Source organism: Schistocerca americana, chromosome 8 (assembly GCF_021461395.2).
Source record: "Schistocerca americana isolate TAMUIC-IGC-003095 chromosome 8, iqSchAmer2.1, whole genome shotgun sequence".
Classification (NCBI taxonomy): domain Eukaryota; kingdom Metazoa; phylum Arthropoda; class Insecta; order Orthoptera; family Acrididae; genus Schistocerca; species Schistocerca americana.
The window spans coordinates 14,340,865-14,352,686 of NC_060126.1; positions in this window are offsets into that span (position 1 = coordinate 14,340,865).

Consider the following 11,822-nt stretch of genomic DNA (forward strand, 5'->3'; position numbering starts at 1 on the left):
CAGGTTTACTGTATCCCTTGGACCTTCTTATTGACGATTAAACACAGAAATTACCACGGAATTGAATACAAAAGGCACAATGCCGACTTAAGTACAAGAGGACTGATACTTCTTACATTCTATGATTTGAGACTTTCCTGTGACACCAGTTTTAGTTATTGATGCTTCACTTCAGGTTTACTGTATCCCTTGGACCTTCTTATTGACGATGAAACACAGAAATTGCATTGGAATTAAATACAAAAGTCACAATGCCGACTTAAGTACAAAGGGACAGACTCTTCTAACATTCTATGATTTGAGCCTTTCCTGTGAGACGAGTTTTAGATATCGATGCTTCGCTTCAGATTTCCTGTATCCCTTGGACGTTCTGATTGACGATCAGACACAGAAATTGCATCAGAATTAAATACAAAATGCACAATACCGACTTAGGTACAAGAAGACTGACTCTTCCTACTGTCTATGTCTTGAACCTTTCCTGTGAGACCAGTTTTAGTTTTCGATGCTTCAGGTCAGGTTTACTGTATCCCTTGGGCCTTCTTATTGACGATGAAACTCAGAAATTGCATCGGAATTAAATACAAAAGGTACAATGCCGACTTAAGTACTAGAAGACTGTGTCGTCTTAAATTCAATGTTTTTAAACTTTCCTGTGAGACCAGTTTTAGATTTCGATGGTTCACTTCAGGTTTACTGTATCCCTTGGACCTTCTTATTGACGTAGAAACACAGAAATTGCATCGGAATTAAATACAAAAGACACAGTGTCGACTTAAGTACAAGTAGACTGACTCTTCTTACTGTCTATGTTTTGAACCATTTTTGTGAGACTAGTTTTAGAATCCGATGCAACACCTCAGGTTTACTGTTACCCTTGGACCATCTTATTGACGATGAAACACAGAAATTGCATCGGAATTAAATTTAAAACGCACAATGTCGACTAATGTAAAAAAACACGAGCTCTTCTTACTGTCTATGTTTTGAGAATTTCCTGTGAGACCAGTTTTATATTCCGATGCTTCACTTCAGGTTTACTGTATCCCTTGGACCTTCTTATTGACAATGAAAGACAGAAATTGCATCGGAATCAAATACAAAACGCACAATGCCGACTTAAGTACAAGAGGACTGACTCTTCTTACATTCTATGGTTTCAGCCTTTCCTGTGAGACCTGTTGTAGATATCGATGCTTCACTTCAGGTTTACTGTATCCCTTGGACCTTCTTATTGACGATGAAACACAGAAATTGCATCAGAATTAAATACAAAACGCACAATACCGACTTAGGTACAAGAAGACTGACTCTTCCTACTGTCTATGTTTTGAACCTTTCCTGGGAGACCAGTTTTAGTTTCCGATGCTTCACTTCAGGTTTACTGTATCGCATGGACCTTCTTATTGACGATTAAACACAGAAATTGCATCGGAATTAAATACAAAACGCACAATGAAGACTTAAGTACAAGAAGGCTGACTCTTCTTAATGTCTATGATTTGAACCTTTCCTGTGAGACCAGTTTTTGATATCTTTGCTTCACCTGAGGATTTCTGTACCCCTTGGACCGTCTTATTGACGATGAAACACAGAAATTGCATCGGAATTAAATACAAAAGGCCCAATGCCGAGATAAATACAAGAAGACTGACTCTTCTAACTATCAACGTTTTGAACTTTTCCTGTGAGACCAGTTTTAGATATCGTTGCTTCACTTCAGGTTTACTGTATCCCTTGGACCTTCTTATTGACGATGAAACAGAGAAATTGCATCGGAATTAAATACAAAAGGCACAATTCGACTTAAGTACAAGCGGACTGGCTCTTCTTACAATCTACGATTTGAGACTTTCCTGTGAGGTCCGTTTTAGATATTGATGCTTCACTTGAGGTGTACTGTATCCCTTGGACCTTCTTATTGACGATGAAACACAGAAATTGCATCGGAATTAAATACAAAATGCACAATACCGACTTAGGTACAAGAGGACTGTCTCTTCTTACATTCTATTATTTGAGCCTTTCCTGTGAGCCCAGTTGTAGATATCGATGCTTCACTTCAGGTTTACTGTATCCCTTGGACCTTCTTATTGACGATGAAACACAGAAATTGCATGGGAATTAAATACAAAAGGCACAATGCCGACTTAAGTACAAGGGGACTGACTCTTCTTACATTCTTTGATTTGAGCCTTTCCTGTGAGACGAGTTTTAGATATCGATGCTTCACTTAAGGTTTACTGTATCCCTTGAACCTTCTTATTGACGATCAAACACAGAAATTGGATCAGAATTAAATACAAAATGCTCAATACCGACTTAGGTACATGAAGACTGACTCTTCCTACTGTCTATGATTTGTACCTTTCCTGTGAGACCAGTTTTAGTTTCCGATGCTTCACTTCAGGTGTACTGTATCCCTTGGACCTTCTTATTGACGATGAAACACAGAAATTGCATCGGAATTAAATACAAAAGACACAATGCCGACTTAAGAACAAGAAAACTGACTCTTCTTACTGTCTATGTTTTGAACCTTTCTTGTGAGGCTGGTTTTAGAATCCGATGGTTCACCTCAGGTTTACTGTTTCCCTTGGACCTTCTTATTGACGATGAAACACAGAAATTGCATCGGAATTAAATACAAAGGCACAATTGCGACTGAAGTACAAGAGGCCTGACTCTTCTTACATTCTATGATTTGAGACTTTCTTGTGACACCAGCTTTAGATATGGTTGCCTCACTTCAGGTTTACTGTATCCCTTGGACCTTCTTATTGATGATGAAACATAGAAATTGCATCGGAATTAAATTCAAAACACACAATGTCGACTAATGTAATAAAACAAAGGCTCTGCTTACTGTCTATGTTCTGAGCCTTTCCTGTGAGACCAGTTTTAAATTCCGATGCTTCACTTCAAGTTTACTGTATCCCTTGGACATTCTTATTGAAGATGAAACACAGAAATTGCATTCGAATTAATTACAAAAGGCACAATGCCGACTTAAATACAAGAAGACTGACTCTTCCAACTGTCAATGTTATGAACCTTTCCTGTGAAAACAGTTTTAGTAATCGTTGTTCACTTCAGGTTTACTGTATCCCTTGGACCTTCTTATTGACGATGAAACAGAGAAACTGCATCGGAAATCAATACAAAAGGCACAATGCCGACTTAAGTACAAGAGAACTGACTCTTCTTACAATCTACTATTTGAGACTTTGCTGTGAGACCTGTTTTAGATATTGATGCTTCACTTCAGGTTTACTGTATCCCTTGGACCTTCTTATTGACGATGAAACACAGAAATTGCATCGGAATTAAATACAAAATGCACAATGCCGACTTAGGTACAAGAAGATTGAATCTTCCTGCTGTCTATGTTTTGAACCTTTCCTGTGAGTCCAGTTTTAGTTTCCGATGCTTTACTTCAGTTTTATTGTATCCCTTGGACCTTCTTATTGACGATGAAACTCAGAAATTGCATCGGAATTAAATACAAAAGGCACAATGCCATCTTAAGTACAAGTGGACTGACTTTTCTTACATTCTATGGTTTGAGCCTTCCCTGTGAGACCAGTTTTACATATCGATGCTTCACTTCAGGTTCACTGTATCCCTTGGATCTTCTTAATGACCATGAAACAAAGAAATTGCATCGGAATTAAATACAAAATGCACAATGCCGACTTAAGTACAAGAAGACTGTCTCTTCTTACAGTCTACGTTTTGAAACTTTCCAGTGAGACCAGTTTTTGATTCCGATGCTTCACTTCAGGTTTACTGTATCCCTGGACCTTCTTATTGACGATCAAACACAAAAATTGCACCGGCATAACATACCAAAGGCACAATGCCGAATTAAGTACAAGACGACGGACTCTTCTTACTGTCTATATTTTGAATCTTCCCTGTGAGAACAGTTTTGGATCGCGATGCTTCATTTCAGGTTTACTTTATCTCTTGGACCTTCTTATTGATGATGAAACACAGAAATTGCATCGGAATTAAATACAAAAGGCACAATGCCGACTTAAGTACAAGAAGACTGACTCTTCTAACTGTCTATGTTTTGACCCTTTCCTGTGACGCCAGTTTTAGATTCCGATGCTTCACTTCTGGTTTCCAATATCCCTGGGACCTTCTTATTGGCGATGAATCACAGTAATTGTACCGGAATTAAATACAAAGGCACAATGCCGACTGAAGTACAAGAGGACTGACTCTTCTTACATTCTATGATTTGAGACTTTCCTGTGAGACCAGCTTTAGATATCGTTTCCTCACTTCAGGTTTACTGTATCCCTTGGACCCTCTTATTGATCATGAAAAACGGAAATTGCATCGGAATTAAATACAAAACGCACATTGTGCACTAATGTAAAAAAACAATAGCTATTCTTACTGTCTATGTTTTGAGCCTTTCCTGTGAGACCAGTTTTAGATTCCGATGCTTCACTTCAGGTTTACTGTATCCCTTGGACCTTCTTATTGACGATGAAACACAGAAATTGCATCGGAATTAAATACAAAATGCACAATACCGACTTAGGTAGAAGAAGACTGACTCTTCTTTCTGTCTATGTATTGAACCTTTCCTGTGAGACCAGTTTTAGTTTCCGATGCTTCACTTCAGGTTTAGTGTATCCCTTGGACCTCCGTATTGACGATGAAACACAGAATTTGCATTGGAATTAAATATAAAATGCACAATGCCGACTTAAGTACAAGAAGACTGACTCTTCTTACATTCTATGGTTTGAGCCTTTCCTGTTAGACCAGTTTTAGATATCGATGCTTCACTTCAGCTTTACTGTATCCCTTGGATCTTCATAATGACCATGAAACACAGAAAGTGCATCGCAATTAAATGCAAAAGACCCAATGCCGACTTAAGTACATGAGGAGTGACTCTTCTTACATTCTATGGTTTGAGCCTTCCCTGTGAGACCAGTTTTAGATATCGATGCTCACTTCAGGTTTACTGTATCCCTTGGATCTTCTTAATGACCATGAAACACAGAAATTGCATCGGAATTAAATACAAAAGGGACAATGCCGACTTAAGTACAAGAAGACTGTCTCTTCTTACAGTCTATGTTTTGAAACTTTCCTGTGAGACCAGTTTTAGATTCCGATGCTTCACTTCAGGTTTACTGTATCCCTCGGACCTCCTTATTGACGATGAGACACAGAAATTGCATCGGAATTAAATACAAAAGACACAATGGCGACTTAAGTACAAGAAGACTGTCTCTTCTTACTGTCTATGTTTTGAACCTTCCTTGTGAGACTAGTTTTAGAATCCGATGCGTCACCTGAGGTTTACTGTTTCCCTTGGACCTTCTTATTGTCGATGAAACACAGAAATTGCATCGGAATTACATACGGAAGGTACAATGCCGATTTAAGTACAAGAGTACTGACTATTCTTACTGTCTATAAATTGAATCTTCCCTGTGAGACCAGTTTTGGATCCCGATGCTTCACTTCAGGTTTACTGTATCCCTTGGATCTTCTTAATGACGATGAAACACAGACGTTGCATCGGAATTAAATTCAAAACTCACAATGTCGACTTAAGTTCAACAAGACCGACTCTTCTTACTTTGTTTTTAACCTTTCTTGTGAGACTAGTTTTAGAATCCGATGCTTCACTTCAGGTTTAGTGTATCCCTTGGACCTTGTTACAGACGCTGTAACCCTGAAATTGCATTGGAATTAAATATAAAAGGCACAATGCCGACTTAAGTACAAGGGAACTGACTCTTCTAACTATCTATGCTTTGAACCTTTCCTGTGAGGCCAGTTTTAGGATACGTTGCTTCACTTCAGGTTTACTGTATCCATTAGACCTTCTTATTGACGATGAAACACAGAAATTGCATCGGAATTAAATACAAAAGGCACAATGCCGACTTAAGTACTAGCGGACTGACTCTTCTTACATTCTATGATTAGAGCCTTTCATCTGAGACCACTTTTAGATATCGATGCTGCACTTCAGATTTTCTGTATCCGTTGGACCTTCTTATTGACGATGAAACACAGAAATTGAATCGGAATTAAATACAAAAGGCACAATGCCGACTTAAGTACAAGAAGACTGACTACTCTTACTGTCTATCTTTTGAACCTTTCCTGTGAGACCAGTTTTCAATTCCGATTCATCACTTCAGGTTTACTGTATCTTTCAGGCCTTCATATTGACAATGGAACACAGAAATTGCATCGGAATTAAATACAAAATGCACAATGCAGACTGAAGTACAAGATGACTGAATCTTCTTACATTCTATGATTAGAGCCTTTCAAGTGAGACCAGTTTCTGATTCCGATGCTTCACTTCAGGTTCACTGTATCCCTTGGACCTTCTTATTGACGATGAAACACAGTAATTGCATCGGAATTAAATACAAAAGGCACAATGCCGCTTGAAGTAAAAGATGACTGACTCTTCCTACATTCTATGATTAGAGCCTTTCCTGTGACACCAGTTTTAGATTCCGATGCTTCACTTCAGGTTTACGTTATCCCTTGGACCTTCTTATTGACGTTAAAACACAGAAATTGCATCGGATTAAATACCAAAGGCACAATGCCGACTTAAGTACAAGAAAACTGACTCTTCTCACTATCTATGCTTTGAATCTCTCCTGTGAGACCAGTTTCAGATTCCGATGCTTCACTTCAGGTTTACTGTATCCGTTGGACCTTTTTATTGACGACGAAACACAGAAATTGCGTCGGAAATAAACACAAAATGCACAATACCGACTTATGTCCAAGAAGACTGACTCTTCTTACTGTCTATGCTTTGAACCTTTCCTGTGACACCAGTTTTAGATTCCCTTGCATCACTTCTGGTTTACTGTATCCCTTGGACCTTCTAAATGGCGATGAAACACAGAAATTGCATCGGAATTAAATACAAAAAGAGCAATGGGGACTTAAGTACAAGAGGACTTACTCTTCTTACATTCTATGATTTGAACCATTCCTATGAGACCAGTTTTAGATTCCGATGCTTCGCTTCAGATTTACTGCATCCCCTGGACCTTCTTATTGACGATGAAACACAGAAATTGCATCGGAATTAAATACAAAGGGCACAATGCCGACTTAAGTACAAGAAGACTGACTCTTCTTACTGTCTACGTTTTGAACCTTCTCTGTGAGACCAGTTTTCGATTCCGATTCTTCACTTGAGGTTTACTGTATCTTTTAGACCTTCATATTGACGATGAAACACAGAAATTGCATCGGAATTAATTACAAAAAGCACAATGCAGCCTGAAGTACAAGATGACTGAATCTCCTTACATTCTATGATTAGAGCCTTTCCTGTGAGACCAGTTTCAGATTCCGATGCTTCACTTCAGGTTCACTGTATCCCTTGGACCTTCTTATTGACGATGAAACACAGAAATTGCATCCGAATTTAATACAAAAGGCACAATGCCGACTTAAGTACAAGAGGATTGACACTCTCCCTTTCTATGATTTGAACCTCTCCTGTGAGTCCAGTTTTAGATTCCGTTCCTTCACTTCATTTTTACTGTATCCCTTGGATCTTCTTATTGACGATGAAACACAGAAATTGCATCCGAATGTAATACAAAAGTCACAATGCCGACTTAAGTAAAAGAGGACTGTCACTCTCTCTTTCTATGATTTGAACCTTTCCTGTGATTCCAGTTTTAGATTCCGATGCTTCACTTCAGGTTTACTGTATACCTTGCACCTTCTTATTGACAATGAAACACTGAAATTGCATCGGAATTAAATTCAAAAAGCACAAAGCCGAATTAAATACAAGAGGACCGACACTCTAACTTTCTATGATTTGACCCCCAATTGTGAGTCCAGTTTTAGATTCCGATGCTTCTCTTCAGGTTTACTGTATCCCTTGAACCTTCTTATTCACGATGAAACACAGAAATTGCATCGGAATTACATTCAATAGACATAATGCCGACGTAAGTACAAGAAGACTGACACTCTAACTATCTATGACTTGAACCTCTCCTGTGAGTCCAGTTTTAGATTCCGAAGCTTCACTTCAGGTTTACTGTATCCCTTGGACCTTCGTATTGACGAAATACAGAAATTGCATCCGAATTTAATACAAAAGGCACAATGCCGACTTTAGTAAAAGAGGACTGACCATCTCTCTTTCTATGATTTGAACCTCCCCTGTGAGTCCAGTTTTTGATTCCGATGCTTCACTTCAGGTTTACTGTACACCTTGCACCTTCTAATTGACGATGAAACACAGAAATTGCATCGGAATTAAATTCAAAAGGCACAATGCTGACTTAAGTACAAGAGGACTCACACTCAGACTCTCTATGATTTTAACCTCTCCTGTGAGTCCAGTTTTAGATACCGATGCTACACTTCAGGTTTACTGTATACCTTGCACCTTCTTATTGACGATGAAACACAGTAATTGCATCGGAATTAAATTCAAAAGACACAATGCCGACTTAAGTATAAGAGGACTGACACTCTAACTATCTGTGATTTGAACCTCTCCTGTGAGTCCAGTTTTAGATTCCGAAGTTTCACTTCAGGTTTACTGTATCCCTTGGACCTTCGTATTGACGAAATACAGAAATTGCATCCGAATTTAATACAAAAGGCACAATGCCGACTTTAGTAAAAGAGGACTGACACTCTTTCTTTCTATGATTTGAACCTCTCCTGTGAGTCCAGTTTTTGATTCCGATGCTTCACTTCAGGTTTACTGTATACCTTGCACCTTCTTATTGACGATGAAACACAGAAATTGCATCGGAATTAAATTCAAAAGGCACAATGCCGACTTAAGTACAAGAGGACTGACACTCTCTCTTTCTATAATTTGAACCTTTCCTGTGATTCCAGTTTTAGATTCCGATGCTTCACTTCAGGTTTACTGTATACCTTGCACCTTCTTATTGACGATGAAACACTGAAATTGCATCGGAATTAAATTCAAAATGCACAAAGCCGAATTAACTACAAGAGGACTGACACTCTAACTTTCTATGATTTGAACCTCTCCTGTGAGTCCAGTTTTAGATTCCGATGCTTCTCTTCAGGTTTACTGTATCCCTTGAACCATCTTATTCACGATGAAACACAGAAATTGCATCGGAATTAAATTCGATAGACACAATGCCGACGTAAGTACAAGAGGACTGACACTCTAACTATCTATGATTTGAACCTCTCCTGTGAGTCGAGTTTTAGATTCCGAAGCTTCACTTCAGGTTTACTGTATCCCTTGGACCTTCGTATTGACGAAATACAGAAATTGCATCCGAATTTAATACAAAAGGCACAATGCCGACTTTAGTAAAAGAGGACTGACACTCTCTCTTTCTATGATTTGAACCTCTCCTGTGAGTCCAGTTTTTGATTCCGATGCTTCACTTCAGGTTTACTGTATACCTTGCACCTTCTTATTGACGATGAAACACAGAAATTGCATCGGAATTAAATTCAAAAGGCACAATGCCAGATTAAGTACAAGAGGACTGACACTCTAACTCTCTATGATTTGAACCTCTCCTGTGAGTCCAGTTTCAGATACCGATGCTACACTTCAGGTTTACTGTATACCTTGCACCTTCTTATTGACGATGAAACACAGAAATTGCATCGGAATTAAATTCAAAACTCACAATGTCGACTTAAGTTCAACAAGACCGACTCTTCTTACTTTGTTTTTAACCTTTCTTGTAAGACTAGTTTTAGAATCCGATGCTTCACTTCAGGTTTAGTGTATCCCTTGGACCTTGTTACAGACGCTGTAATCCAGAAATTGCATTGGAATTAAATATAAAAGGCACAATGCCGACTTAAGTACAAGAAAACTGACTCTTCTCACTGTCTATGCTTTGAATCTCTCCTGTGAGACCAGTTTCAGATTCCGATGCTTCACTTCAGGTTTACTGTATCCGTTGGACCTTTTAATTGACGACGAAACACAGAAATTGCGTCGGAAATAAACACAAAATGCACAATACCGACTTATGTCCAAGAAGACTGACTCTTCTTACTGTCTATGCTTTGAACCTTTCCTGTGACACCAGTTTTAGATTCCCTTGCATCACTTCTGGTTTACTGTATCCCTTGGACCTTCTAATTGACGATGAAACACAGAAGTTGCATCGGAATTAAATACAAAAAGAGGAATGGGGACTTAAGTACAAGAGGACTGACTCTTCTTGCATTCTATGATTTGAACCTTTCCTATGAGACCAGTTTTAGATTCCGATGCTTCGCTACAGATTTACTGCATCCCCTGGACCTTCTTATTGACGATGAAACACAGAAATTGCATCGGAATTAAATACAAAGGGCACAATGCCGACTTAAGTACAAGAAGACTGACTCATCTTACTGTCTACGTTTTGAACCTTCTCTGTGTGACCAGTTTTAGGTTCCGATGCTTCACTACAGGTTTACTGTATCCGTTGGACCTTCTTCTTGACGATGAAACACAGAAATTGCAACTGAATTAAATATAAAAGGCACAATGCCGACTTAAGTACAAGAAGACTGACTATTCTTACTGTCTATCTTTTGAACCTTTCCTGTGAGACCAGTTTTCGATTCCGATTCTTCACTTCAGGTTTACTGTATCTTTTAGACCTTCATATTGACGATGAAACACAGAAATTGCATCGGAATTAAATACAAAAAGCACAATGCAGCCTGAAGTACAAGATGACTGAATCTCCTTACATTCTATGATTAGAGCCTTTCCTGTGAGACCAGTTTCAGATTCCGATGCTTCACTTCAGGTTCACTGTATCCCTTGGACCTTCTTATTGACGATGAAACACAGAAATTGCATCCGAATTTAATAAAAAAGGCACAATGCAGACTTAAGTAAAATAGGACTGACACTCTCTCTTCCTATGATTTGAATCTCTCCTGTGAGCCCAGTTTTAGATTCCGAAGCTTCACTTCAGGTTTACTGTATACCTTGCACCTTCTTATTGACGATGAAACACAGAAATTGCATCGGAATTAAATTCAAAAGGCACAATGCCGACTTAAGTACAAGAGGACTGACACTCTAACTCTCTATGATTTGAACCTCTCCTGTGAGTCCAGTTTTAGATACCGATGCTACACTTCAGGTTTACTGTATACCTTGCACCTTCTTATTGACGATGAAACACAGAAATTGCATCGGAATTAAATTAAAAAGACACAATGCCGACTTAAGTATAAGAGGACTGACACTCTAACTACCAATGATTTGAACCTCTCCTGTGAGTCCAGTTTTAGATTCCGATGCATCACTTCAGGTTTACTGTATCCCTTGGATCTTCTTATTGACGATGAGGCACAGAAATTGCATCCGAATTCAATACAAAAGTCACAATGCCGACTTAAGTAAAAGAGGACTGTCACTCTCTCTTTCTACGATTTGAACCTCTCCTGTGAGTCCAGTTCTAGATTACGATGCTTCACTTCAGGTTTACTGTATAACTTGCACCGCCATATTGACGATGAAACACAGAAATTGCATCGGAATTAAATTCAAAAGGCACAATGCCGACTTAAGTACAAGAGAACTGACACTCTAACTTTCTATGATTTGAACCTCTCCTGTGAGTCCAGTTTTAGATTCCGATGCTTCTCTTCAGGTTTACTGTATCCCTTGGACCTTCACATTGACGATGAACCACAGAAATTGCATCGGAATTAAATTCAAAATACACAATGCCGACTTAAGTACAAAAGGACTGACACTCTCACTTTCTATGATTTGAACCTCTCCTGTGAGTCCAGTTTCAGATTCCGATGCTTCA